The sequence below is a fragment of the Carcharhinus amblyrhynchos genome, chromosome 15, assembly GCF_965287045.1.
Source record: "Carcharhinus amblyrhynchos chromosome 15, sCarAmb.v2.hapA, whole genome shotgun sequence".
Lineage (NCBI taxonomy): Eukaryota > Metazoa > Chordata > Chondrichthyes > Carcharhiniformes > Carcharhinidae > Carcharhinus > Carcharhinus amblyrhynchos.
In genome coordinates, this window is record NC_137338.1 from 58,656,902 (window position 1) to 58,679,926 (window position 23,025).

General features: G+C 41.6%; 1 pseudogene; it reads left to right on the plus strand.

Moving 5' to 3' along the window:
- The first annotated feature begins 11,448 nt into the window (after window positions 1-11,448).
- LOC145353343 (toll-like receptor 7 pseudogene) lies at window positions 11,449-16,261 on the plus strand (annotated as a pseudogene).
- The last annotated feature ends 6,764 nt before the right edge of the window (window positions 16,262-23,025 follow it).

Sequence of the window (23,025 nt, forward strand, 5' to 3'; positions counted from 1 at the left end):
CTTCAATGGTAAGAAGTCTCACAACACCAGGTTAGAGTCCAACCAGTTTATTTGATTGTAATCTTACGAACTTTTGGAAACAGTGTTCCTTCGTGAGGTGTGTGGAAGGTTCTGATCAGAGAAGGGCATATAAAGTCATGCACAGTTTACAGAATACTGATTAGAATGCAAGTCTTTACAGCTAACCTGCTATTCATGTCTTAAAGATGCAGACAATGTGAGTGGAGATAGCATTAAGCATAGGTTAAAGAGATGTGTATTGTCTCCAGACAGGACAGTTAGTGAGATTTTACAAGCCCAGGCAAGTCGTGGGGGTTACAGATAGTGTGACATGAACATGAGGCCGTCCTCACGTGTGCGGAACTTGGCTATCAGTCTCTGCTCAGCGACTCTGCGCTGTCATGTGTCATGAAGGTCACCTTGGAGAATGCTTACCCGAAGATCAGAGACTGAATGCCTGTGACCGCTGAAGTGTTTGCCAACAGGAAGAGAACAATCTTGTCTGGTGACTGTCGAGCGGTGTTCATTCATCTGTTGTTGTAGCGTCTGCATGGTCTCCCCAATGTACCATGCTTCGGGACATCCTTTCCTGCAGCGTATTAGGTAGACAATGTTGGCCAAGTTGCAAGAGTATGTGCTGTGTATCTGGTGAATGGTGTTCTCTCGTGAGATGATGTCATCCGTGTCAGTGATCCGGCATGTCTTGCAGAGGTTGCTGTGGCAAGGTTGTGTGGTGTTGTGGTCACCATTCTCCTGAAGGCTGGGTAGTTTGCTGCGAACAACGGTCTGTTTGAGGTTGTGCGATTGTTTGAAGGCAAGAAGTGGGGGTGTGGGGATGGCCCTGGCAAGATGTTTGTCTTCATCAATGATATGTTAAAGACTCTGGAGAAGATGTCATAACTTCTCTGCTTCGGGGAAGTACTGGACGACGTAGGGTACTCTGTCCACATTGTCTGCATCTTTAAGACTTGAATAGCAGGTTAGCTGTAAAGACTTGCATTCTAATCAGTATTCTGTAAACTGTGCATGACTTTATATGTCCTTCTCTGATCAGAACCTTCCACACACCTGACGAAGGAACACTGTTTCCAAAAGTTCGTAAGATTACAATCAAATAAACTGGTTGGACTCTAACCTGGTGTTGTGAGACTTCTTACTGTGTTTACCCCAGTCCACGCCGGCATCTCTACATCATTTCTTCAATGGTGTCATAGGTCTTTTTGCACCCATTGTGATATTTCATTGTCCCTAAGGACTCAGTATCACCTTCACTGGAACAAATCAACAGTGACTGAATTTACATCCTCAAAATTTACATCCTTAGTCACCTTTGCTTTGCATGTCCATTTTTAAAAAGACATGTATCATTTAAAAGTTCAATATGCATGTAAGTAATCTGAGAGGACATAACCTCCAACATTCCTACATTACTGCAATGCAGTGTCAGCCTACATTTTGTGTTAAAAGGCAGTTTTACATCCTATAACACCACTGAAAGGGTTAAGTCTTCAATCAGAACCAAGGTGGAACTATTCTATGGAGCTATATAGACTAGAAAGATTCAATTCTGATGTACCCTGAAGTGAAGGACTTGATATGTGGCATGTGCTGTCCTTGGCATGGAAGAATGAGGCCCATTACTTGCCTACTACAACACAGCAGGCAAGAATTTTATTTTCATGAAGAAGGTGTCCTGAGGCTGGACCCAAAAACTGGGGGTAACCCCATGTCATGTTGATGGAGCAAAACCTTAAATTACATATGTACATATTGGACTTCTAAATAAGACATGTCTTTTTAAAAACGGACATAAAAGCCAAAGATGACTGAGTGTGTAAGTTCTGAGAATGTAAATTCAGTTACTGTCTGATTTATTCCACTGTAGGTGATAATGAGTGTTTAGAGACTATGGAATATCACATCTTTTTTCCAGACAAGGGTTTATCAAACATAAGAACATAAGAAATAGGAGCAGGAGTAGGCCATCTAGCCCTTCGAGCCTGCCCCGCCATTCAATAAGATCATGGCTGATCTGAAGTGGATCAGTTCCACTTTCCCACTTTCTCCCTATAACCCTTAATTCCCCTGTCTGTCAAAAACCTGTCTACCCGTGACTTAAATATATTTAGCGAGGTAGCCTCCACCACTTCAATGGGCAGAGAATTCCAGAGATTCACCACCCTTTGAGTGAAGAAGTTCCTCCTCAACTCTGATCTAAACTGCGCCCCCCACCCCCCCAATCTTGAGGCTGTATCCTCTAGTCCTGCTATCCTTTCTAAGCGGGACAAATCTCTCTACCTCTACCCTATCCATCCCCTTCATTATCTTATACGTTTCTATAAGATCCCCCCCTCATCCTTCTAAACTCCACCGAGTACAGACCCAGTCTATTTAGTCTCTCTTCATAGGCCAATCCCCTCATCTCCAGTATCAGCGTAGTGAACCTCCTCTGCACTCCCTCCAAGGCCAATATATCCTTCCGCAAGTGCGGCGACCAAAACTGCACACAGTACTCCAGCTGCGGCCTCACCAGTACCCTGTACAGTTGCAGCAAGACCTCTCTACTTCTATATTCTATCCCCGTCGCTATAAAGGCCAACATTCCATTCGCCTTCTTGATCACCTGCTGCACCTGCAGACTGGGTTTTTGCAACTCGTGCACAAGGACCCCCAGGTCCCTCTGCACCATAGCATGTTGCAGCTTTTTGCCTTTTAAATAATAATCCCTCCTACTATTATTTCTGGATAACCTCACACTTGATAACATTATACTCCATCTGCCAGGTCCTCGCCCACTCGCTCGGCCTATCCAGATCTCTCTGCAGACTTTCCACACCCTCCACGCAATTTGCTTTTCCACTCATCTTTGTGTCAGCAGCAAATTTTGTCACCCTACATTCAGCCCCCTCCTCCAGATCATCTACATAAATAGTAAACAGTTGAGGCCCCAGCACCGATCCCTGCGGCACTCCACTAATCACCAACCGCCAACCAGGATAGCACCCATTGATACCAATTCTCTGCTTCCTATTAGACAGCCAATCCTCTATCCACGCTAACACCTTACCCCCAACTCCATGCACCCTAACCTTCTGTAGCAATCTTTTGTGAGGCACCTTATCAAACGCCTTTTGTAAATCTAAAAACACCACATCTACCAGTTCCCCTCTGTCTACTGCACTAGTCACATCCTCATAGAAATCCAATAAGATCGTCAAATACGACTTCCCTTTAACAAATCCATGCTGCGTCTGCTCGATCAAACCATTCTTTTCTAAGTGCCTCACTATTTCTTCTTTGATGACGAATTCTAGCATTTTTCCAACTACAGACGTTAAACTAACCAGCCTATAATTCCCTGCCTTTTGTCTGCTACCTTTTTTAAACAGCGGTGTAACATTAGCATTAAACAGCATTAAACAGCGGCATAACATCAAAGGCATGAAGCAAACAACTACAATCTCCTGTGGAGATAATGGAAGCTGATTAATCCTGCAGCAGAAATCATATCCTGTAAATTATATCGCAAACTTGTTTGTGGATTTTCATCTTCCAGGAATACACAGGAGATTTAGATGAAAACCCAACTGCAAACATGGTCAGTGTGAACTAATGCTGGGTCTGTCAGAGTGCGTGTAATGGAAAGAAAAAGACAGTAGAGTCCATTGACCACCTCCCCCTCCCTGCCCCCATCTGATTACAGTCATAGAATCACAGAGGTTTACAACATGGGAACAGGCCCATCGGCCCAACTTGTCTATGCCGCCCTTTCTTTTTTAAATCCCTAAGCTAATCTCAATTGCCCACTTTGGCCCATATCCCTGTATACTCATCGTACCCATGTAACTATCGAAATGCTTTTTAAAAGACAAAATTGTATCTGCCTCTACTACTACTGGCAGCTTGTTCCAGACACTCACCACCCTCTGTACGAAAAATTGCCCCTTTGGATACTTTTGTATCTCTCCCCTCTCACCTTAAACCTATGACTTCTAGTTTTAGACTCACTTACCTTTGGGAAAAGGTATTGACTATCTAGCTGATCTGTGCCCCTTATTTTATAGACCTCTATAAGATCACCCCTCAGCCTCCTACACTCCAGAGAAAAAATCCCAGTCTATCCAGCCTCTCATAACTCAATCCATCAAATCCCGATAGCACCTTAATAGATCTTTTCTGCACTCTTTCTAGTGTAATATTATCCTTTCTATAATAGGGTGACCAGAATCGCACACAGTATTCCAAGTGTGACCTTACCAATGTCTTGTACAACTTCAACAAGACATCCCAACTCCTGTATTCAATTTTCTGACCGATGAAACCAAGCATGTCGCATGCTTTCTTCACTACTCTGTCCACCTGTGACTCCACTTTCAAGGACACGTACCCCTAGAGTTCTTTGTTCTGTAACTCTCCCCAGTGCCCTACCATTAATTAGTTCAATCTACCTTGGTTCAATCTACCAAAATGCATCACCTTGCATTTACCTAAATTAAACTCCATCTGCCATTCGTCAGTCCACTGGCCCAATTGATCAAGATCCCATTGCAATTGGAGATAACTTTCTTCACTGTTCACCATGCCACCAATCTTGGTGTCATCTGCAAACTTACTAACCATGCCTCCTAAATTCTCATCCAACTTATTAATATAAATGACAAATAACAGTGAACCCAGCACTGATCCCTGAGGCACACCAATGGCCACAGGCCTTCCAGTTTGAAAAACAACCCTCTACAACTACTCTCTGGCTTTTGTCAAGAAACAAATTTTTTATCCATTTAGACACCTCACCCTCGATCCTATGAGATTTAACTTTATGCGGTACCTTGTCAAAGGCCTTTCTAAAGTTCATGTAGACAACATCAACTGCACTGCCCTCATCTACCTTCTTGGTTACCCCTTCAAATAACTCAATCAAAATTGTGAGACATGATTTTCCACTCACAAAGCCATGCTGACTGTCCCTAATCAGTCCTTGCATCTCTAAATGCCTATAGATCTGTTTCTCAAAATACCTTCCAACAATTTACCCACCATGGATGTGAGGCTCACTGGCCTGTAGTTCCCAGGCTTTTCCCTGCAGCCCTTTTTAAACAAAGGCACAACATTTGCCACTCTCCAATCTTCAGGCACCTCACCCATAATTATCTATGGTTCAAATATCTTGGCTAGGGGACCCGCAATTTCCTCCCTAGCCTCCCACAATGTCCTGGGATACATTTCATCAGGTCCCAGGGATTTACCTACCTTGGTGCGCTTTAAGACTCACAGCATCTCCTTCTCTGTAATATGTACACTCCTCAAGACATCACTATTTATTTCCCCAAGTTCCCTAACATCCATGCTTCTCTCAACAGTGAGTACTGATGAGAAATATTCATTTAGGATCTCACCCATCTCTTGTGGATCTGCACACAGATTACCTTATTGATCCTTAAAAGGCTCTACTCTCTCCCTTGTTACTCTTTTGCCCTTTATGTATTTGCAGAAGCTCTTTGGATTCTCCTTTGCCTTATCTACCAAAACAATCTCAAGTCCCCTTTTTTGCCCTCCTGATTTCTCTCTTAACTCTACTCCTACACCCCCTATAGTCTTCAAGGGATTCACTTCATCCCAGCTGCCAATGCATGTCATGTGCCCCCCTCAACTCCTGAGTTCGCCTATGAATGAAATAAAAGGAACATCATTAAACATAGGCATGTAAGTTACAACAGGCATCAGGAATACCCCAGGAAAAACTCATCATAAGTTCAGTCGGTCAGGAGACTTCAGGACCCTGGTAGAATGTCTCAGTTTTGTGTTGTACTCCTTGGGAAGTGATGAATTTGGGCAGATGGTTGCAAAAGGTAAACATCAGTCTGGTGTCGAGATCCTTCTCAGTAGCTACTGTCTCCTTGGCTGCCGGTTGCTCCAATTCCACATTTCGAATAGGGATCCCTGTCTCAGCAAACAATAAACCCAAATCTACTGTAGGGATATCCTGTTTATCCCGTGTCAAGCCAAGTTCCCTTCCTCAAATGATCCACATATTTCTTGACATGATGACCTTATATTTCTATAACATAGGAGACAGGTCTTTCCACAATTTTCCCAGCCACCCATGTCATTCCTGTTGTGAAGATTACTACCAAATAAACCTGTTGGGCCTTAACCTGGTGTTGTGAGACTTCTTACTGTGTTTACCCCAGTCCAACACCGGCATCTCCGCACCGTGAAGTTTCTGCCAGAACTAAATGATCAGAATTTTACTGCCTCGTCCACCACAGAATTGGAGCTGGCAAGTGACGGAAATGTCCATTGGCCTTGAGCGGGAATTTCCAGTCTATGGCGAGGCCATACAATCCTGCCATCTGTCTCTTTTTTCTTGAGTCATGAGTTTCTTTCTAGCTTATCCAGTCTCCATTTTCCCCGCCAAATCTGAAAATATCATATCCCACTGTGTCCGTAAGCAGTGGCCCATTAGTAATTCGGCTGGCATGACCCCTGTGTTTGCGTTTGCTGTGATATTGTATGACAACGAGAAACTATCCACATATTGATGTAAAGGCCGATGAACTTGTTTTCTCATCAATGATTTGAATGTTTGCACAGCTCGTTCTGCTAACTCATTGAAGGCTGGGTGGAAAGGTGCTGACCTAAAATGGCGAATAGCATTTGATTTGACAATTTTTGAAATTGCTCCACTGTGAATGATATTCCATTGTCTGACACAAAGATCCTTGGCATGCCATGAATAGCAAATATCTGCCTTAACTTGTCAGTGGTGACAGTGGCCATTGTAGACTTCATCAATTGGGTATCCAACTATTTAGAATGTGCATAAACAAAAATGAAAAACATATATCCCATGGACAGCGCTGCAAAGACTAAAGGTACTCTTTCCCATGGCCTACCTTGCCATTCATATTTCAATAGTTGGACTTCACAACTGGGACACTGACTGACCATTCTTTTGATTTCTTTATTGATTCCCAGCCACCAAATATAACTTCGGGAAAGTGCTTTCATCCTGCTTCAATAAAAGCCATCTCTCATGGGGTGGCACTATAACATGAACCCCTCACAATAACACACCATCCTCACATGTGTTCTTCTCTGCTGGTAAGGTAGTTCTGACTTATCGTATCATCTCCCTTGCATCACCATATCTTCTTAATTTTTGGTAACACTGGATTTCTTTCAGTCCAAGTTTTTATGTGCAGACTGGCAAAGTCACTATCAGGTACAGCGCCAACACCATCTCTTATGAGACTGATGGTGAAGGTACTTCCCACGGCAAAGGAAAACAGCTGAGTGCATCCACATTTGCCATTTGTGTTCCTGGGTGAAGCTGGGGTGTATAACTGTATGCTGTTAGCAAAAGAGCCCATCTTTGCAACCATACAGAGGCATTTGAGAGCACTGGTTTATCATCTCAGAATAAATCTAACAATGGTTTTTGATCTGAAACTAAAACAAAGCTGAATTTTGACTGTTGTGGGGAAATTTCAAAAGATGGCCAATTGTGTCTCAAACTAAGACAATATAAAACTCACAAAGCAAACATCTTTGTGCGAAGACGTAACAAAATTAACTTAAGAAATAAGACATAGAACAAACAAACAAACAAATGTACAGCTGACCAGAGACTCACAAAGGATTAAATAGCTCTGGGCATAGAATGACAGAATGTCTCAAAGTCCTGAAGTACAGATCATTATAGTCTTTTCTAATCAATAGATCTGCTTTTCATTAGTTTGAAATCAATTTCATTTAATAGTTATACATCACTATAAATCTCTGTCTCGTACCTCACCAACCATATGATACTTAATAGCATGGGGATATCTTATTTGTCCAACCTAGTCTGGACATGTCTCCCTTTTTGGGTCTGACTATTTCCCCATTCGCTGGTAATGGCAAACGCTACCAAGAAGTCAAAGTGGATGTTCCCATCGACCCACTATCAAGTTGAATAGACATACGTTCCTGCATCCAAGGACATATCTATCCTTGTGTCTGGGCAGTGAATGTATCTATTCGCTAATGTTGTAAAATACGTTCCCTTATGGGAATTCTCCTGATAAGCTTGCTGCTGACTAACAGGTTCCCAGACTTCTGGTTTTAACTAATGATATTTACCACCATACCTTTTGGTAACTTTGCTTGGCTAAAGTGAACATTACTTGTAAAATGTCATAGAATATCATAAAGTATCAGCATATATGTTTTAAAATCATAACTACTTGTCTTACTGCATCCACATAAGTGTAAACTGTTTGTGTTAGCTATCTCAAGAATCATTTAACTCCTTGCTGATTTATTGTCCTCTGACAGACTACATTCTGCCTTTGAATCTTATAAGCTGGTTAGAAATTCCCCTCTACTTGAACACACCTCTCACAAGATATAAATATATTTCTTAAAGGCGCAGTATCATCACACTAAGGAGTAGCAGTCGCAGTGGTTTTGTGCTGATCAGTAAGTAAGGATGTTAAAGAATATGTATCTAACTCAGGGAACTGGAGTTAAGATACTGATCATCCATTCTGGAACAGAATCAAACGGCTGAATAGTCTATTTCTGTTCCGATATTGTTTCATAACATTTATATTTTACTGGGAGATGATCAGTTGCAGGTTTCAGAATTTTCCAGAAATTTAGGAATGGTGCTTTTCTGTAATTGATAACAATGTTTAGTGCATTGCATCTTTCACTCTCTGTGAGGGAAAGCAAGGGGATTCCTTTTTGACATACTGTCATTTATAACCCATCCAGGCAAAACATACTTCACCATCTAACTTGGTAGAACTTTTGGATGAACGGACAGCATTGCCGAGAATCTGATTAGTGCCTTGCTTGATAAGAAAAGGAGATAGCTTTAATTGTCAATGGGGATACTTTAATACCTGAAAATCAAAGTGAAAATGGTGAGTGATTCTGACTTTTCAGTTTCTATATGAGTCTAACAGGTAAAACAATTCTCAAGATTTTTCTGTTGGTCGTTCTCCCTCACTTTCTCTCTCACATACCCTCCTCTTGCAGTAGCTGCAGCCTGTGACTGGCCTGCACTATGTGGCCAAGTGAAACTCTGGGGTTTAAGGTGATCCTTCACAACTCTGAGCAAGGATTTCAGATGGCCCCATTATCAGTCTCTATCACTTCAGCATCTTCAGATTCAGCGTGTCCTTTGCCTATTTTCCCATCTGTGACAGAGGGGAATGGCAGATGGGACCTGCTGATAGACAGCACCACCCTCTCTGTAGTTCTATATGTCACCACATGTCCATTAATAGTCAGTATGTCAACAAATTAAATGCCTGCATTGACATTAGAGAAGCTTCTATCAAAGACTGTCTCCATATCTTGAAACTTGTCTGAAGAAGAGAAAATCATGGAACCCAAGGGCTGTAGGGTACTACATAGAACAACATTAAACTTTGACACTGAAATAGCTGTTCAACTCAGCCAGCCTTCGCAGACAGTGGTAGTGGTTCTAATTCCATAAACCTGTAGTCTGAGGGCAATAATATTTTACTGTAAATGTCCTTGGAGTTGCAATAAGCACTGTGGTGAGCTGTGCTGTTGCTTTGCAGAGTTAAGCTGAAGGACGTGGCATGTTTGGAGATAAAGTTTGGTCCACTCCCCTGCTTCCCGCTTAGGCTTTCTGTGCTGCGCATTCATAAAGGGAAAGAGAAACCAGTGTTATGATAATCTGTCCTCAATAAGGATATGAGATGTAGAATTCAGCTAAATGAGTGGCATGACCCTTTTTAAACGTGTGGTTCATTGGCAACAAATGAAGGGTAACTAGGGATGGGAAACAAAGGCTAGCCTAGCCAACGATGCCCACATCCTGTAAATGAATAATAAATAAATCAATAAATCACAATTTTACTACCAAACCTGTTCAGACATCCTCCTAAATCTATTGCATCCTCTCTGCTTCCTAAGGAGCCACTTCTACAAATGCCACAAGTTATATCTAGACTTAGGAATCCCCTTTTCATGCATGCTCTCTCCCTCTTGTTAGTTGCAGTTATCCTGCAAAATGAAACACTTGAATTTGTGATAGGGTAGACCCTTGATATCCACACGACAGAAACATTGTTGTCATGACAGTAATATACATCATGTCATTGCAGTACATGGAAGGAGTCAAAGGGAGCAGCAGTTGAGAAAATGATTGGAAATGAATTGCTGAGAAGAGTATAATGGTGAATTAAGAGTAATATAAAGCATGTCAAAATTGTAACATCATTATGAATGGGAAGGAAATCTGCATGGCATTCATTGTTAATACATTAGATTCAATGATGAAACAATAATCAGTGCAAATTCTCATCTAGGCAAACTTCCAATTGTAGTCGTTCTATGCCAGAAAATCAGTAGGTGAAGAAAGATTCTGGAGCCAACCTTTACTCACTCTTACAATGAAACATTACAAGCATCCATCTCTTAACTCAACCACACTTCAGCTTCAATGAGTGTCTCTCGATCTGCTGATTGAAACCTTAATTAATGCCCTCTACCTGCATATAATTAAACACAATTGATACACAATTAACAAGTAGATTTGGCTTTGCAAATTTTACCATATCCTAGATTTCAAAAGATGGTGTGAGAACCCACCACACTCAAGGTTCAGTAAGTAGTTTCATGATTTCATGTACAGGAGAAACATGACTTTCAGCATTAATATTTCTGACTTACTAATAGCTGTTGAATATTGCTTCCATTTAATCATTAGTAGCTGTTTTTGACCTCTGCTACATACCTTGGTGTTGCTGGCAAAATAATTATGGAAAACACAGGCTGACAATGTACAGAGAATTTTTAATAAGATATCATTAAATAATGCCTTACTCATGTGTGTTCATCCTCACTGATAAAATAATGAATTTGAAATATGCAAGTTTCTGTACAATCTGAAGTACTAACTTGCACTGTGAAATCAATATTTTGTGACAAATACATTAACTTGCAAATATATAAATGTGTATAAAAATGATGCAGCAATATGTAAGACCATATATTAAAAAAAGCATAGTAAGCATTCTGAAACCAGGTTTTTCCCTTTAATGGAGTTCTGTGAGGTAAAATCACAAGGAGTGGTCCTTTTAATAGAAAATGTTTGTATTTAAATATAGAAAATGATTAGTAACACTAACTTCTCTTTTCAATTTATTCGTAATGCTTCTCTAGGTACAAGGATCATCACTGATTTTACTGTTCTTTCTCTTTCTGCTCAACTTTGTTGTAAAACCGCTTGCAACTGGCTGGATTCCCAGAAGCCTCCCATGTGATGTGCATGTACAATGCAATGACTCCTCTATTCAATTAGATTGTAGAAGCCATCACCTTCACAGTGTACCAGTGAACATTCCTTTCAATGCAACCAGCCTAAATCTAGCAAATAACGAGATCACAAATATTTCCAATTGTTCCTTCTCCAAGTTACAAAATCTAACCAAAATAGTTTTAAGTCGGAACACTCCACCCGGAAAGAACATGATTATAGCAGAAGACAGCTTCTCTGCCTTGACAAAACTGCAAAAATTATACCTGGATGAAAACCATCTCCTCCTAGTCCCTAAGAAACTTCCATCGAGTTTGCAATTGCTCAGTCTTAATGGCAATAAGATTCTAAACATAACAAAAGAGAATTTACCAAACCTGTCAAGCATCGAAACACTTTACTTCTCACAAAACTGTTACCATCAGAGGCCTTGCAACATGGCCATTCATATAGGTGATGGGGCATTTTCAAGTAGCCACAAACTGAAGGTTCTCACTCTTGACTCAAATAATTTAACTTCTGTCCCTCAAAACCTGCCAGAAACTTTAAGTACATTATGTCTCAGTAAGAACAGAATTCAAACCATTAACCAACAGGATTTTCATAATCTGGGTAACCTAGAATTCCTTGACCTAACTGGAAACTGCCCCAGGTGTTACAACGCCCCTTACCCATGTGAGCCCTGCCCCGGAAACAATTCCATTCACATACATCCATATGCTTTTCAAAAGCTTTCGAAGTTACGGACATTAAACCTTTCCAGCAACTGTCTTCGTAAAATTCAGAGTAGTTGGTTTCAGAACCTTACCAGCTTGAAGGTCCTGCACCTTGAACTGAACTTCTTGGTTGGCGAAATTGCTACTGGGGACTTTTTAAACTACTTACCCAGATTAGAAGAACTTGACTTGTCATTCAACTACAAAATAACATCATATGCAGATCAAATTGTCCTTTCGAAAAACTTTGCCAAATTAGTCTCCTTGAGGCAATTACGCATTGAAGGATATGTATTCAAAGAGCTCAATTCACAAGATCTAACACCACTGTACGGACTCAGCAATCTTACCGTTCTCAACCTCGCTACAAACTTCATTAAACAAGTAAACTTAACAATATTTAAACAACTTCCATCACTACAGGTAATAGACCTTTCAGAGAATAGGATATCACCTCCATCAAATGATGGAAATCTTCTGTGTGGTTCAATGTACAAAGGTAAACATCTTCCTTATATAGAATCTAGTTTAGAAGATTCATATATACTATCTGGAAATAGCAATCCAGCGTACGAATCCCTCCACTATGATGGGAAGACTTTCAATGTCTGTCAATCTTATGGGAAGACATTGGATTTGAGTTTGAACAATATTTTCTTCATCAGCCAAAAACAGTTTAATGGCTTTGAAGACATCAAGTGCCTGAATTTGTCAGCAAATGCAATTGGGCAAGCTTTAAATGGTACTGAGTTTACATCTTTGCACAATTTGAAATATTTAGATCTTTCTTTTAATCGACTCGATCCAGCTTATGATAATGCTTTTAAAGAACTGTGGCAACTTGAAGTGTTGGACTTGAGCTACAACCAGCACTACTTTGTTGTTGAGGGTGTCACACACAAATTGGGGTTCATTGAAAACCTTAAGTATTTGAAAGTGTTAAAATTAAGCTACAATGCCATCTTTACATTGACAGAATCAAAATTGAACAGTGACTCTTTGGAAATTTTGGAATTCCAAGGGAATTTCCTGGAGAACTTATGGAGTAGGGAGGACAACAGATATATTGGCTTATTTAAAAATCTAATTAATTTAAAATATCTTGATTTATCTTACAATCGACTTCGACAAATCCCAACCGATGTTTATGAAAACTTACCCCATAACTTGTCATATTTGTCTTTGAGCCGTAACAGATTAAATGTGGTTAATTGGGATAAACTACAGTTATTGAAGAATCTGGTGACCTTAGATGTGAGCAACAACAAATTAACCATTGCCCCAGACAGACTATATAACAGCAACACATCCCTCCAATATCTTTTACTGAGTGGAAATCGAATTTCTCAACTTCCAATAAGCTTCCTTACATCAGCAAACCGAATAAAATACCTTGATCTAAGCTTTAACAAAATTAAGACGTTAACCTGGTCAGTTTTCCCAGCAGGTGAACAGCTTCACCTGAAAGTGCTGGTTTTAAGAGGGAATCCTTTTCATTGCACTTGTGAACTTGCACCATTTATTGCATGGATTAATACCTGTGACCTGGACATTCCTCAATTGGCCACTGATGTTACCTGTGAATCACCTGAAAATCATCGTGGAGACAGCATTATTCTCCTTGATCAGCACACGTGTACACTGGATAATGTTGCAGCTTCATTAAGTTTGGCTTCTGCCATGATCATTTTTAGCACCATGATTGTAGCACTGATCCATCATTTGTATTACTGGGACATGTGGTATTTTTACAATTTCTGCAGTGCTTGGTTGAAAGGGTATCACTCTCTTAAAGAGCAGGACTGTTCATATGATGCATTTATTGCTTACGACACTTCAGACCTGGCTGTGACAGACTGGGTTGTCAATGAACTATTAGTTCACTTGGAAGGTAAAGAAGAAAGGCAACTTTACCTGTGTTTGGAAGAGAGAGATTGGGAGTTAGGAAAGCCAGTTGTCGACAATCTTTCCCACAGTATACACATGAGCAAAAAGACTTTGTTTGTGCTTACAAGAAATTATGTCAAGAGAGGAACGTTCAAAACTGCCTTTTACATGGCTCACCAAAGACTCCTGGATGAAAATGAAGATGTAATCCTGCTGGTTCTGTTGGAGCCTGTTTTAATCAACTCAAAGTATCTGAAACTGAGGAAGAGGCTATGTAGCAGCTCTGTTTTGCATTGGCCTAAAAACCTTAATTCTCAAGGCTTTTTCTGGCAATGCTTAAGAAATGCAATAGCTACAAACAATCGGTCAAGATACAACACAATTGCAGAATTCACTTAACTCCAGTTAAACTGTTTTTCACTTTTATCCACAATGTATAATCTCTAATCAGGCAAGCTGTAATTTGCTTGGCTATCCATCTACAGGTATGGCTTGACCACCTAAAGCTAACCGCAGAACCAGAATTTCTTCCCAAAACCAAGTTACCCTACATCTGCTATGTTGATAATGAGTCATCAATTTGTTTCTCCTGGCTTTTTAATTAAGTTCCCACCTTTGTCACTGTGAGAAGCTGAAGAATTTCTTCCTGTGTGTTCAAAATTGAGACATTCCTCTTCCAACTCTACTGACCAAACCAGTTTTCCATCTAACAACTGAGCAGTTTCACTCCCATCCACCCTCCCACTATCTCAAAATTTACTTTGGCCTTTAAATATGCCACCTAATCCCTCAATTTGCACTCACTGCAATTCTTGAACACTTCCTTTCCAGTACCATTTCAATGAAATGTCACCAGCCTGATTCCTTTCTCCAGCTTGGTCCTTATAACCTTCAAAAAGGCAGCTCGTACCTTTCCTTTTCAAATCACACTGCAACCTTTCAAAATATTGATCTGCCTACAATCTTCCCTTTCTTTCTAAAATCCTAAGTGCATTGCTGTTTTGCAATCGCAATCTCTCCCTCCTACTAAACTCCATTTGAAACCCACCAAACAGACTTCTTCCTTATTCACAGCACTGAGACAGCCCCAATCAAACTCAGCAATCTGCCACTACAATTCTATTTTTCCATCTTCCTTGCTTAAACTGCCTACTTTGTCAAACTCCCCTCTACCTTTCCCCTGGTTCAATTTGTGCTTGCTGCTTCATTGATAGTATTTCATCTCAGGTGGTTTCTTCTCCCATGCCTACATTATCATCTGTGACATCTTTGCTACACCTTGCTTTATCATTTACATCCAAATTCTTAAAGACATTGGCCAGAATTTTCTGATTGATGAAGCCAGCAATTAATGATTGATGAAACCAGCAGGACTCTGCAGTGAAGGGAGTTTTGACTGAGTGACAATTTCTCTGCCTTTACTTGCAATTGCAAAGAGTAAACGCAGATAAAGATAAAAAGATGCTTAAAGATGAGGGCTGGAATTCCCATTGACAGCGGCGGGACCAGAGAATCTCAGGGAAACATGTGGCTGGGAAGCTGGAGAAGCCCAAGTTTTCAATCTCTGAGAGATAATGGCTGAAATTCTTTGGCAGTTCACATTCTGTTGCTGCTGCCAGCGAGAATAGGGAATTTTGCGCTCAGCCAAATCTCCATTCACAGCAGCGGGATTGGAAAATCCCAACCGCAACCATGTTTGGAGAATCCAGCCCATTATTGTGGGTCCATTCCTTGAATTCCTTCTTTCTGAAGTGAGGGGGTTAAAATTTGAGGCTTGGTACACTGGCTGCAATGGCTTCTTCAGTTGACTATTCGGAGGTTTACCTTTTCAACTAGATTCATCAGGTTAACAGATTTTTGGCAGACTAAGAAGGTTTCCTACTTAATTATAACACTTGTAGCTTGCTTGGACTCTTTTAACAGGATAGCAGGTGACTTCTTAATACTCTTTGGCCTTCCTCAGCCAAGAATCTTCTCTTATGTTGCTTCTCAGTGTTTCCCCAGGGAGTCCTGCACACAAAATATCTGTTCTTCAACAGACATGATGCAGTTCCAAAACTTAAAATGGCTGCTATGTTAATTTTGATAAAATTTTGCTCCGCCAAGAAAAGCATTTAATTATGTTGAGATCCTTTGAAGTTCCTTTCTATCTCCTGTTCCCTTAAAGGTTCTAGAATTCAATGCACATTCCTGGACAAATGTTTGCATTTTTAATGACTCCTTGTAACTCTAGACTTACAAGCTCTAGATGACTCTAGAGTTACAAGCTGATGACGTTTGAATAAACATGGGGAAGTGCCGGAAGATTGGAAAACGGCTAATGTTACGCCGTTGTTTAAGAAGGGTGGCAGGCAAAAGGCAGGGAATTATAGGCCGGTTAGTTTAACGTCTGTTGTGGGAAAAATGTTAGAATCCGTGATCAAGGAGAAAATAGCGAGGCATCTTGAGGAGAATTGTTTGGTACAGCAGACGCAGCACGGTTTCGTTAAGGGGAAGTCGTATCTGACGAATTTATTGGAGTTCTATGAGGATGTGTCTAGGGCGGTGGATAGAGAAGAGCCGGTGGATGTGGTGTTTCTTGATTTTCAGAAGGCGTTTGACAAGGTGCCTCACAAGAGGTTATTACAGAAGGTCAGGGGGCATGGAGTTGGGGGTAGGGTGTTAGCGTGGATAGAGGATTGGCTGTCAAATAGGAGGCAGAGAGTGGGGGTCAATGGGTGCTATTCGGATTGGCAGTTGATGACTAGTGGAGTGCCCCAGGGGTCGGTGCTGGGGCCTCAGCTATTCACCATTTATATAGATGATCTGGAGGAGGGAACCAAGTGTATGGTGTCGAAATTTGCTGATGACACCAAGATTGGTGGAACGGCAAATTTTGCGGAGGGTGTGGAGAGTCTGCAGAAGGATCTAGATAGGCTGGGCGAATGGGCCAGGAACTGGCAAATGGAATTTAATGTTGGCAGATGTGAGGTTGTCCACTTTGGTAGGAATAATGGTAGGAAGGAATATTACTTACGTGGCGAAAAACTGCAGCATGCGATGGTGCAGAGGGACCTCAGGGTCCTTGTGCATGAGTTGCAAAAACCCAGCCTGCAGGTGCAGCAGGTGGTCAGGAAGGCGAATGGGATGCTGGCCTTCATAGCGAGGGGGATTGAATATAAAAGTAGGGAGGTCTTGTTGCAGCTGTATAGGGCACTGGTGAGGCCGCAGCTGGAGTACTGTGTGCAGTTTTGGTCGCCGCACTTACGCAAGGATATTTTGGCCTTGGAGGGAGTGCAGAGGAGGTTTACTAGGCTGATACCAGAGTTGAGGGGGTTGAACTATGAGGAGAGGCTGAATAAACTAGGCTTGTACTCGTTAGAGTTTAGAAGAATGAGGGGTGATCTCATTGAGACGTATAAGATGTTGAATGGGATGGATAGGATAGAGGTGGAGAGGCTCTTCCCGCTCAGAAAGGACAGTAGGACTAGAGGGCACAGCCTTAAGATAAAGAGGGGGGGGCGGTTTAGAACGGAGTTGAGGAGGAACTTCTTCACTCGAAGGGTGGTGAATCTCTGGAATTCTCTGCCCGTTGAAGTGGTGGAGGCTGCCTCGCTCAATATTTTTAAGACGCGGGTTGATGGGTTTTTGATAAGGGAGGGGATTAAGGGTTATGGGGAGAGGGCGGGAATGTGGAACTGAGCCACGACAGATCAGCCATGATCTTATTGAATGGCGGGGCAGGCTCGAGGGGCTAGATGGCCTACTCCTGCTCCTATTTCTTATGTTCTTATTTACCAGAAGATGTTGTCTGTTAAAAGGCTTTTAAACTCAATGTAAAGGTTTGAAAACAGAAGTGTGCATTTGAAATCATTGTCCTTAAAATCTGTAATACCATAATTACATGTACATGATATTGGTAATTCAACCATTAAACTTAATTTGAGTTTACCTTTTGTTCAGTAGAATGAGGGAAAGTTGTAAGACTGGTGCACTGACAATTTAAAAATTTCAAATAAGCCATTCTGAAAGTACTTCATTTGTTTTATTTCATTTGTGTTGCTTTGCTTACTTGATGCTGTCTTAATAAAACAAAAATGTCCTTTTTACTGATTACAACATTTCATTTGAATTTAGCAATGAAAAGGAAGATTCTGATATTGGAATGTGTTTCCAAGTGACAAATGGTGAATTTTAGGCTAATAGAAGATAATCAGCACCCACTGGTGGTCTCCAGAACTAATTACAAGCAATTTTCCACACAGGACCAGTTTATTGGTCTATCTGTTTTTGAAGTTTTTAAAGTTTATTTATTAGAATCATAAGTAGGCTTACATTAATACTGCAATGAAGTCACTGTGAAAATCCTCTAGTCGCCACACTCCGGCACCTGCTCAGATACACTGAGGGAGAATTTAGCATGGCCAATGCACCCAACCAGCGTGTCTTTCGGACTATGGGAGGAAACCGAAGCACCTGGAGGAAACCCACACAGATACAGGAAGAATGTGCAGACTCTACACAGACAGTGACCCAAACAAGGAATCGAACCTGAGTCCCTGGCACTATGAGGCAGCAATGCTAACCAATATCTCATAGTATAAACTCCATTTGGAGTAATTGTAATCTATGGGACTTCATGGAACATAGCCTTTCAGAGAGTTGTTCTGGCTGAAACTGCATCAACAGTGCCGGTATCACTCACTTGATTGTCATTTAACTTGATTTGAGAGGGTGGACTTTTGGCTTTGTGCAGTCGTGTTAAAATGGCGGATAGTGAGTCAGCGACCCAGTTTCCATCTTTGCTGATGTTTATTTTCATTGAAGTGATGAAAGGACTCCACTCACAATGTGTTACACTTCCGTTGAAAATAGGCATGACACAGTAATTCTGTTCAGATGTCAGTCATCATTCCCACAAAGCTGGCCACATGTATAGTGGAACTGTTGTTTTAGGTTTTGAGTCATCTGAGGTGCAAATGCAAAGCAATGCCATCTGCTGCAAGGCAACCTACATCTATTGTGTAGAATAGAGCTGGTGTATTCAATAAGGGTAAAGGTCCAACATGACACAAAGCAAGGCTTCTGTGCCAAGTAGGCATGCCACAATACTGATCTATCAAGGTGGTTTAGCAGAGAGGCAAAGAAGACTTATCACCTTATGTGGTACCATCACCACTTCAGCAAGTATTGTCAATGAAACTGTGTGCTCATTTCCTCCATTGCCTTGCTGCAGACTCACCCAGAACCTCTGGTCAGTGTCGATGTTAAAGTTGATTTATTATTTATTAGTCATAAGTAAGGCTTACCTTAACACTGCAAAGAAGTTACTGTGAAATTTCCCTAGTCGCCACAGTTCAGCACCTATTCGGGCCAATGCACCAACCAGCACATCTTTCTGAATGTGGGACAAAACCAGAGCACCTGGAGGAAACCCATGCAAACATGGGGAGAATGTGCAAACTCCACACAGACAGTGACCCCAAGCCAGGGATCAAACCCGGGTCCCTGGCACTGTGAAGCAGCAATGCTAACCACTGTGCTACCATGTTGCTGGTATTTTCACTGTGATTGAAGATTTCTGTGACCTGACCTTCTTGCAAATGTTCAGTCAGGTCCTCTGATCCCAGCTGCTGCAGCAATGGATTAGCACAGCCATCCAGGTGGAAGATTGACAAGCATAGGAGAAAATAGACTAAGAGACGGCATGGTGACTTCTTATAAAATTAGCTGCAATATTGGGGTAAGTATTTAAAGGCCTCAACTCTTTGTGTGAATATGTATCATAGAATCCTACATTACAGAAGGAGGCCATTTGGCCTATCGAGTCAGCACCGACTACAATCCTCCCACCTATCCCCATATATTTACCCTAAATAGTCCCTCTGACACTAAGAGCAATTTAGCATGGCCAATCCACACAACCCGTACCTCTTTGGACTGTTGGAGGAAACTGGAGCTTCCAGAAGAAATCTACGGAAACACGGGGAGAACGTATAGACTCCGCACAGTGACTCAAGCGGGAATCAAACCCAGGTCCCTGGACTGTGAGGCAGCAATGCTAACCACTGTGCCACTATACCATGAGTGAGTAAGTGAGTGTAAATGGTTCGTGGGTAGTTAAGTGGGCGATAGTTGTGCGGGGAGCAGTGTTAGTTGAGAGGGTGTTTCTTCTTGTGGGAGAGTGTAGAACTAGAGGTCACTATATAAAAATAAGGGGTTTCCACTTTAAGACAGAGATGAAGAGAAACATTTTCTCTTAGAGGGTCTTGAGTCTTTGGATCTCTCTTCCTCAAAAAACGGTGGAAGCAATTTCTTTGAATATTTTAAAGGCAAAGCTAGAGAGATTCTTGATAAGCAAGGGGGTGAAAGGGTTTTAGAGGTAAGTGGGAATGTGGAGTTGATGATACAGTCAGATCAACACCATCCTATTGAATGGCAGAGCAGGCTTGAAGGACTGAGTGGCCTACTCCTGTTCCTAATTCAAATGTTTGTATATTAGCTTGGTGGGAAATTTAATATCTAGATGTCCTTGTTTTATGTATCCAACCGTCCCTATTTTCCCTGGCTTTTGATGGGCACCAATACTTGCTAGTTTGCCTGCAGCAGTTGCTGTTTTTTTCCCCTTTCTATCCTATTCTTCTAGATACAACCAAAGATTTCATTTGCTTTGTTTTAATGATCTCATCCACCTGTCATTCCTTGTACCATATTGAGCCCGACTTGTGACCTTTTTGCCCAAACTGAATTGGAATGTTATCTGTGACGAGGGCATGCTAAAGAAAGGCAGCTTCACCTCCCAGATCAAAGACAGCAAGGAGTCTACCTGGGTGAAAACCACTTCTGCCAAGTCCCTCAGAGACCAATTGCTCTGCCTCAATGACAGTAAGATTTTAAATATAACAAAGGAGAATCTACTAAAGCTGTTAAACACTGAAACACTGCACTCACCACAAAAATGTTACCTTCACAATCCTTCAGTTGTTCCTATTTATATAGATGATTCTTAAGTGACGACAAACTGAAGATTCTCACTTTTGGCTGGGACAATTTAACTTATTTTCCTTACAATCTACCAGAAGGTTTTGGGTTTTTATGTCTCCATAGAAACAGGATTTGAACACTAAACCAGGACAATTTTCATCATCTGGTTGATCTAGATTTCAACAGAAAAAGCCCGAGATCCTGCTCGTTATACTTGTCATCCTTAGGGCCAGAATTTTACAAAGCTCAGGCTGACCGAAAAGCGTGTAAAACCACATGAAAGGATATTAGGCGTGCCTCCCAATATCATCGCACCAATTCTGGTCAGCGGGCGGGAGTTGGAAGTCAGCCGGTGGACAATCAAGAAGTTAATTTAAATTCAATTAAACAGCAATTGACTGGGATTTTACATTGCTTGTCTGCCTTTAGGCTTGGTGGGGCGGGCCGGTTGGCAAGGTGTTTAAGCTGCAAGCTTGATCCAAGGTGGGATGAAAGATCAAGGCTCAAATAAAATGAACAAGTGAGTCTGGAGACTGACATCTGCGTATGACTGTACAGCCCAGACACTAGTAGCACTGATATTTACCTTTTACACATCTGCAGCTTCCCGAGACAGTTCCACAGCACATTGGAAATGCTAGCCTGCACCTTCCCCTTTTCCAGCACTTGTCCTCTTCTCACCGTTCCTGACAGTGCTCAGCCTTTCACCGAGTGTGTTTCATGTTGGATTGCCATTAACCGGGATCTTGGGTTCATGTCACACTACCTGTAACCCCCACGACTTGCCTGGGCTTGCAAAATCTCACTAACTGTCCTGGCTGGAGGCAATACACATCTCTTTAATCTGTGCTTAACCCTCTTTCCACTCACATTGTCTGTACCTTTAAGCCTTGCTTATCTGTAAAGACCCGGATTCTAGCCAGTAGCTTGTAAACTGAGTTTGTGTCTGCATATGCCCTGTTTGTGAACACAACTCCTCACTCACTACAAGAAGGGGCAGTGCTCCGAAAGCTTGTGGCTTGTGCTACCAAATAAATCTGTTGGACTTTAACCTGGTGTTGTGAGACTACTTACTATGCTTGTCACTAATTGGCCAGCCAGTGTAATGTCGCATTAACAACGCGATCACAGGCACAGGCGAATTCCATACCCACTCCTGTCCATGCCAACTTTGGGCATGCTCCGAATGTAATATTCAGGTCTATGTTTTTCAACACCTTTAAACTTTACCCACTTTCCAGCTTTATAGCAAGTTCCTCACTAAAATACTGAGTAGCTGGTTTCAGAACATAGCTAGTTTAGAAGTTCTACAACTTAGGTCTAATTATCTTATATAAAAAAACATAAAGGGCAAATGAGTAACAAAGGAGAGAGTAGGGCCTCTTAAGGATCAACAAGGTCATCTATGTGCAGATCCACAAGAGACGGGTGAGATCCTAAATGAATATTTCTCATCAGTATTTACTTGATGAGATATATCCCAGGACGTTGTGGGAGGTTAAGGAGGAAATTGCGGGTCCTGTGGCCGAGATATTCGAATCATCGATAGTCATAGGTGAGGTGCCCGAATATTGGAGAGTGGCAAATGTTGTGCCTTTGTTTAAAAAGGGCTGCAGGGAACTACAGGCCAGTTAGCCTCTCATCTATGGTGGGTAAATTGTTGGAAGGTATTTTGAGAGACAGGATGTACAGGCATTAGAGATACAAGAACTGATTAGGGACGGTCAGCATGGCTTTGTGAGTGGAAAATCATGTCTCACAAATTTGACTGAGTTTTTTCAAAGGGTAACCAAGAAGGTACGAGGGCAGTGCAGTTGATGTTGTCTACATGAACTTTAGCAAGGCCTTTGACAAGGTACCGCATTGTCGGTTGTTGCGTAAAGTTAAATCATACGCGATCCAGGGTGAGGTATCTGAATGGATATAAAATTGGCTTCTTGACAGAAGCCAGAGGGTGGTTGTAGAGAGTTGTTTTTCAAACTGGAAGCCTGTGACCAGTGGTGTGCCTCAGGGATCAGTGCTGGGCCCACTGTTATTTGTCATTTATATTATTGATTGGGTTGAGAATATAGGGGCCATGGTTAATAAGTTTGCAGATGACACCAAAATTGGTGGCATGGTGGACAATGAGGAAGGTTTTCTCCAATTGCAGCGGGATCTTGATCAATTGGGCCAGTG